Source organism: Halichoerus grypus, chromosome 8 (assembly GCF_964656455.1).
Source record: "Halichoerus grypus chromosome 8, mHalGry1.hap1.1, whole genome shotgun sequence".
Lineage (NCBI taxonomy): Eukaryota > Metazoa > Chordata > Mammalia > Carnivora > Phocidae > Halichoerus > Halichoerus grypus.
Genome location: NC_135719.1, coordinates 70,906,593 through 70,913,755, shown reverse-complemented (window position 1 = coordinate 70,913,755; position 7,163 = coordinate 70,906,593). Strand labels below are relative to the sequence as shown.

The 7,163-nt window shown below is 48.1% G+C and overlaps 1 long non-coding RNA gene across 1 annotated transcript; it reads right to left on the bottom strand.

Moving 5' to 3' along the window:
- Positions 1-983: 983 nt before the first annotated feature.
- LOC144382764 (uncharacterized) lies at positions 984-1,991 on the bottom strand. Its single transcript, XR_013450153.1, has 2 exons — positions 1,865-1,991; positions 984-1,246 (listed from the first exon to the last, which is right to left on the bottom strand). It is a non-coding gene; the product is annotated as an uncharacterized LOC144382764 (long non-coding RNA).
- Between the last annotated feature and the right edge of the window lie 5,172 nt (positions 1,992-7,163).

The window sequence follows — 7,163 nt, the reverse complement described above, 5'->3', positions numbered from 1 at the left end:
AGTACCCCAGTTAACCAAAAAAAATAATACCAATGATAGAATATCATCATTTTGCAACCACCAGTGAAAATAGATCTAGGCACGGAGCCTCAACAGCTGTTAACATCATAAAACCTGAGATGACCAGCTGCCAATTTGTAGGAAATACTGCAGAGCAACATCTTGAACTGCAGCTTAGGGAACTGGGAGGATACGGAAGCAAGGCCCTAAACCCCCAACAAAAGTGGCTGACATTTATTAGGTGCTTACTACATGCCAGGCGTTGCCCTGGCTTTCCACATAGGATCTCACTTAATCTTCATAACAGCCCCCACAGAGCAGGTACACTTACCATGCTTAATTTATAGAGAAGGAAAGTGAGACACAGAGAGGTTTAGTAATTTGTCCAAGGTCACACAGCTAGGGAACACAAGCTGGAATTTGAACTCTGGCCATCTGGCTCCAAGACCTACTCCCTTAAACACTAGGTTATATTCCCTCTTATTAAATAAAGTTTTTTCTTAAATAAAAGTAGAAGATAATAGTGGCAAGTCCATGCATACACAGATGCATGGAAACTTTTACGATTCTAAATGTTATTTAAGGGGCACCTAGGTGGCTCAGTCATTAGGTGTCTGCCTTTGGCTCAGGTCGTGATCCCAGGGTCCTGGGATCGAGCCCCACGTCGGGCTCCCTGCTCTGCGGGAAGCCTGCTTCTCCCTCTCCCACTCCCCCTGCTTGTGTTCCCTCTCTCACTGTGTCTGTCTGTCAAATGAATAAATAAAATCTTTTTTTAAAAGAGTAAATGTTATTTAAGAAAACATGTACACATGCTAAAACCATAATATTAAACTAGGGATAGAAAAGTTCAGTGGGTTCCTTCCCCTGAATCTGGTTTGGTCCCTACCAACTATTACCTTGATTTTCTCGGAAAAGTGAAGGCAGTCAACAGAGTTGATTCTTTGGAGCATATGCTCCAAATTAAAAACAAAAAACAAAAAACGTGTGTTGCAACAAATTTTAAGGTCCTGTGTTGACATGGTAGTTATCGAGACTGATGAAAAGACGTTGGAAGCAGTCCTAGGCAAACAAGTGCCTAATGTCGGGGTGCCTGGGTGGCTCAGTCGTTAAGTGTCCGCCTTCGGCTCAGGTCGTGATCCCGGAGTCCTGGGATCGAGCCCCACGTCGGGCTCCCTGCTCAGTGGGAAGCCTGCTTCTCCCTCTCCCATTCCCCCTGCTTGTGTTCCCTCTCTCGCTGTGTCTCTCTCTGTCAAATAAATAAATAAAGTCTTTTAAAAAAAACAAACAAGAACAAGTGCCTAATGTCTGCAGAGAGGGCAGCCCGAGGGTGGCAGCTATTTCACACGCCCACTATCCGGACAACCCAAGCAGGGCGCCCAAGAGCCCACCTCTGGCTGTTTCCCTCTCTCCCTTCCCTCCCGTCAGAGCCAGCCCTGAGCAAAAGCCAACATGTGGATTCCGTCTGCCTTGCCTGGACAAAGCCCCACCCCTCCCCTACCTGCAGCACCCCTTGCCTTTTGTGCTCGGGTCTTTGTCCCACTCTCCCTCAGGCCCAACCAGTTTTCTGGAAGCATCACTTAAACCTGAGCGTGAATGTAAAACTCCGAGTTACCGCTTACAGGGCCATACGCGTTTACATTTATCTCTAACTCCAGTTAGAGGATTCCTGACTTGCAGGGTGGGGGGAGTTTTGTGATTGTAATTTGTCACTGAGGCCACCCTCCCCCCAGAAGGTCTTTGCCAGGTACTGTCTTTTCATCCGGGCAGAAGGTTGCCTTCTTCCCCTGGTAATGGGTGGCTCTGCCAGGAGACCCGGGGCCCTCTGGTCCTGTCCACTTGGGGGTCCTGCCTGGGGCTCACCTACCTCATTCTCCTCCTCCAAAGATAGGGAGACGTCAGTATTTGTCAGAGTGCACTGTGGCGCAGACAAGCGAATTTGGCAGCTGTGGCGTCTTTCTTAAACCCAAGGAGGAGCGCAGGCATGAGGAGAAACAAGCACCAGATGTCTGAACATAGATAACTGTCGCTGTCAAATAACTGTCTCTGAAAACTCTTCCCTTTAATATATGCACGGTCTGTGCATAAATACGTTTCAAGTGTGCCCCAAGCCGTTTTTAAGTAAGGCCCAGCGCTCTCGGTGTAGAGCACCTCTGCTATCGATCCGATGTGCCGTAGACCTACTTGCCTTAAGGAACCTCAATTTGAAAGTTTCAGACCTTCTCTATTCTCCTGACATGTATTTCAACTTTTCAGGATGTGCTTCTTTCCAGGTACAAAGAATACAGTAGAAAGAGGGGTACCAGCCTCTGAAACGGAGCCTCTGGCTATCGGATGTTAGTTAGGAGATTTGGGGCATATGCACAAAGATCAAAAAAATGCCCTGTTCCTATTCAGTACCAAATGAGTGCTGTCAGTGTCTTTAAATGGGTCAAAATGTCTGAAGCATTAGGATCCAACATGACTGAAGGAATCCTCTGCCTTTGACGTTGGGTATCACAGCTCAGGCCTTTCGTGTGTGTCTCTGACTCCCCGGTTCCTCCTAGTTCCCATCTGTGAGAGTTGAATGAATGTCACATACCTGTGTTTCCAGAGCAGACCCTCCCTCTTGGTTTTAAGGTGGCCTCGGTGCTGTGTGAAGTGTCCCGGACAATGGTGGGGAGACCCGCGTGCTGCTACATGCCGTGAGTCAGGAATTCTGATGCACACATCCATCACTGTGATTAGTCTCTTTCCCTCTCGCTTCCTGTTTCTAGCAGATCAACAGGCTAAAAATGCCCCTGTGTCGGTAATTGTTTACCAAACCATCTGCACATGCAGATCATGCTGTTTAGGTTTACAGACGCATCCCCAAAATGAAGAGCATTTGTCTTGTTGATGCCATGATATATGTAGCAATCCCACCAGAATCAATGCTCCACAGATTCATTAAGGGGGGGGGGGTACCAATTTTGTTAGTATGTGGATTTCCCATTGACAAATGATGGCTCTCTTTCCATTGAAATATGGTACTTGCTTCAGTGAATCCTAATGCACAGGTTTCAACATCACAATTGCATGTTCTAACAGAATAATCAAGCTTCTAGAAAGAGTTGTTTATACTTGCTGTCTCCATTTCCTAAGTTCCTATTTATTCCTCACCCTGAGCCCCATCACTGCATGGAAACATCTTTCCCCAAGATCAAGATCTAGTGACCTCTGACTCACTAGATCCAGTGGACATTTTCAGCTTCATTTTCAACCTCCAAGAATACATTCAGTGACCTCCAAGCAGCATTCGATCCCGTGGACCACTCTCTCCTTCCTGAAACACTCTTCTCCCTTAGATTTCTGGACAATCCCTCTACTGGTGCCCTTCTCACTCTCTGATCCCACTGCTCTGGCTGCTTTGTGGGCTCATCTCCATTCAGCCATTGAATGTCGAGGCTCATCAAGATCTTTCCTGGGCCCCTTTCTCTCTTCCTGTATGCTTTCATCCCCAGCCCAGTGTCGAGTACCATATATGCCAATGTTCTCACACATAGATCTCTAGCCCAAGAGCTCTATCCATCACCCTAGTGCCAAAAGTGAGGGGACAACTAACATTATCTGGTGCCTAGGACAATTGCAATAGCCTCCTTTCTCTCTCCCCAAACCACAATTGCCCCGTTCTAATCCCACTCTGCTTACATCCTTCAATAGCTTCCCTCTTTTCTTAAGATGAAGACCCACATCCCCAACACAGCCGTAGGCCCTGCATGGTCCAGCTCCTGTCCTTCCATTTTCCAGAGCACTCCCCTCGTTCCTTAGTTCTCCCTGCTTCCCTGCCTACCACAGGGCCTCTGCTATTCCCTCTGTCTGAAATGTTCTCCTTCTGCCTCCACCCCCACTTTGCCTGGTTAATTCCTCCTCGTCATTCAGATCTTCTCAGTTGTTACTTCCTCAGGAGAGCAGCCTCTCTGACTCCCTACAGCAGATCAGTTGGCCTGGCAATGAGACATACCTCATCTTTATGACACTCCGGGCTGGGTGTGATTACGTATCTGTTCGTGCAATTATTTAATTAATAGCTGCTTCCCTCATTAGCCAATGAGTTTCATGAGGATAGGGACTGTGTCTAATTTTGCTTACCTTTCTACCCTCAGTTTAGCCTTGGAGTCTTAGCTATTTCAAGTACTGAAAATGGGGGCACCTGGGTGGCTCAATCAGTTAATCATCTGCCTTTGGCTCAGGTCATGATCCTGGGGTCCTGGGATCGAGCCCCGCATGGGGCTTCCTACTCAGCGGGAAGCCTGCTTCTCCTTCTCCCACTCCCCCAGCTTGTGTTCCCTCTCTTGCTGTGTCTCTCTCTGTCAAATAAATAAATAAAATCTTAATGGGGCACCTGGGTGGCTCAGTCATTAAGCGTCTGATCCCAGGGTCCTGGGATCGAGCCCCGTATCGGGCTCCCTGCTCGGCGGGAGACCTGCTTCTCCCTCTCCCACTCCCCCTGCTTGTGTTCCCTCTCTCTCTGTCTCTGTCAAATAAATAAATAAAGCTTTAAAAAAAAAAATCTTAAAAAAAATAAAAAACAAGTACTGAAAATGTTAACTATTTAATGATAAAAGTGGCTTTTCAAATTTTGCTTTAAGAAAGTTTTTAATGGGTTTTTATTTACATTTGCTTAAATGACCATAAATGTAAACATTCACTACTCTTACTCCTTTTCTTTTGGTAGGCATTCCAGTTGTGGGTAGATCTACAAAAATGAGGGAACAGAGGGCCCCCAAAGAGTCAGAGCCTATAGTAAATTATGTTTTTGATGTCCCAGATCTTATTTGGACTCTGAGTGTGCCAGGTGGTTATTGTATCTGTTGTTTATCAGTACTCCTGGAAATGCCCCCTGAGAGAATGCCACTTGTTTCAAGGGACCGTAAGCCGTGCTACCCACACAAACCCCCAGTTGTGGACCTCTGGGGGGCTTTATCATCATGTTTTCACAATCTGACAATCTGGAGGTCAGTCAAGGGCATAAAAAAATGCAACGATGTCTAGCAGCCAGCCCCCAACACACTGACGTCATTGGATGAGACCCTAGCACCCCAGGCCCACCTTCTCCACTGGGTTGATACCGCTCGCTTAGGCTCAGATGAAGCCGCCCTCCCTGTTCTTGCCTTTCCCCATCTGCCACTCCCTGTAGCTGCCATTTCCTTACTCCACCCACTGAGTGCCAAGGGCCCGGGGCCACTATCCCAGCCATCGTGATGGTCAGCTGCAGCTGCCATCCCCTATCAGTTCAGGGGCTGGGGGGTTCCTCCCTCATCTCTAACCCTAGCTCTCTTGAGTCCGGGCCAAATCCTGAAGAGTCTGGCTTGTGATTGGGACACTAGCTCATTTCCCCGGATGCTGTCATGTGGCCTATCCCTCTCCAACCTGCCCACCTGGCTTGCTTCTCTCAGAAGTTTGGGGCAACATTTGTCTACCTTTCTTACTTAGGAGTGCTGGTTTGGGAGCCCCCAGAGCCTAACCCTGAATCCCAAAATCTCTCTGCCATTTTCCCAGGATGAAGTGGGCCTTCATACAAAGGAGGTTCTCGATAGCCAGTACTGTTATCCTAGACCCTGTTCTGTGACTCCAGCATAATCCTTGCTACACTTTCCCTCCTGCGAAGACACCTCCCTTACCCACCCCCACCCCCACCCCCCGCATCCCCTCACATAGGCAATGCCTCAGCTCAGTTGTTACTTCTTAGAGCAGCCTCCTCTGACCCACAGACGCGATCAGATCTCTCGGAGGTTTGCTCCCTCTCCTCTGTAGCTCTTACTAGAGTTTGTAATCCTATATTTGATTTATATCTACATCCGCCTTGAGAAGATAAGGTCATGGAAGGCGGCAGTTTTGTCTTTTGCCCACCATGGTGTCCCCAGCCCCCTGCACAGCACCTGGTCCATGTAGGGACTCAATAGATATTTGTTGAATGAGTGAATGAACTATGATTCACTTCATTATGTGTCAAGCTTTTGAGAGCCTGTCTTCAGCAAACCCATTGGTCGGTGATGGCGAATAAAACGCTTTGGGGGCCAGTCACGAACCAGCACTCATTGCATCTGTGAGCACCACAATATTTTTGCTTGTGGGTTCGATACTCCAACCCCATATTTTATTAAAGTATTTCGTTCAGGGTGGTAAAAAACACTGTTACTGGCTTGCGGGCAGTTAAACCTGGCTCTGGGGGAAGGGGTCATGTTACAACACTGCAGATAAGTGAGCATATCAGTGCCAGGCAGGGAGGAGGCTGCAAGAACACCCAGCTCCTGCTTGGGGACATCTACCTCCTCCCTTCAGCTGTGTGGATTGCAGAGGGCTTGAAGAAGGGGTGGACAGTCCCAGAACCAAGTGACAGGTATTCCTATGATCCCCATAGTCATGAGGTGGCTCTTTGGTGTGGGGGGGGTGGTCCTCAAAATGGGACGCAAGTTGGCATCAAACATTTCCCGGTTTGCTTTGTGGTTTGTCAAGTCATCACACTGCTGTGCTGTTGGAAGGTGGCAACAATGTTTTTGAACAAAAATTGACAACAAAGCAGCTGTGATGTTGAGTGATGAGGCCCACTGGAGTAGGAACCACCATCCAGGGGCGCCTGGGTGGCTCAGTCATTAAGCATCTGCCTTCAGCTCAGGTCGTGATCCCAGGGTCCTGGGATCGAGCCCCACATCGGGCTCCCTGTTCGGCGGGAAGCCTGCTTCTCCCTCTCCCACTCCCCCTGCTTGTGTTCCCTCTCTCTCTGTGTCTCTCTCTGTCAAATAAATAAAATCTTAAAAAAAAAAAAAAAAAGAACCCCCATCCAGTTCACCGGTGCTCAGTAAAAGAAAGAACCCTTGCTGAATGGAAGAAGCTCCTGGGAAGCCAGTGTGGAGAAGGTGGAAAGCGCACCAGGCATGTTAAGGTGATGACCATGCTACTTGCCACGGTGGGCGGTGGGCGCTGTGCTGAGCGCTTTGAACACGTTGTTTCATTTAATCCCACAATAGCCTATGAGGGTTCTCATTATCACTATGTTTCAGATAATGAAACCACATGTCAGAGTCAAAAAAAAAAAAGTGCCAGAGGTAACACAGTTGAGTAACTGACAGAGTCAGGATTTAAGGCCGGTTCCGTGTGACTCCACGTCAACCCACTTAATACTGGGATACACTGCCCATTGGGAA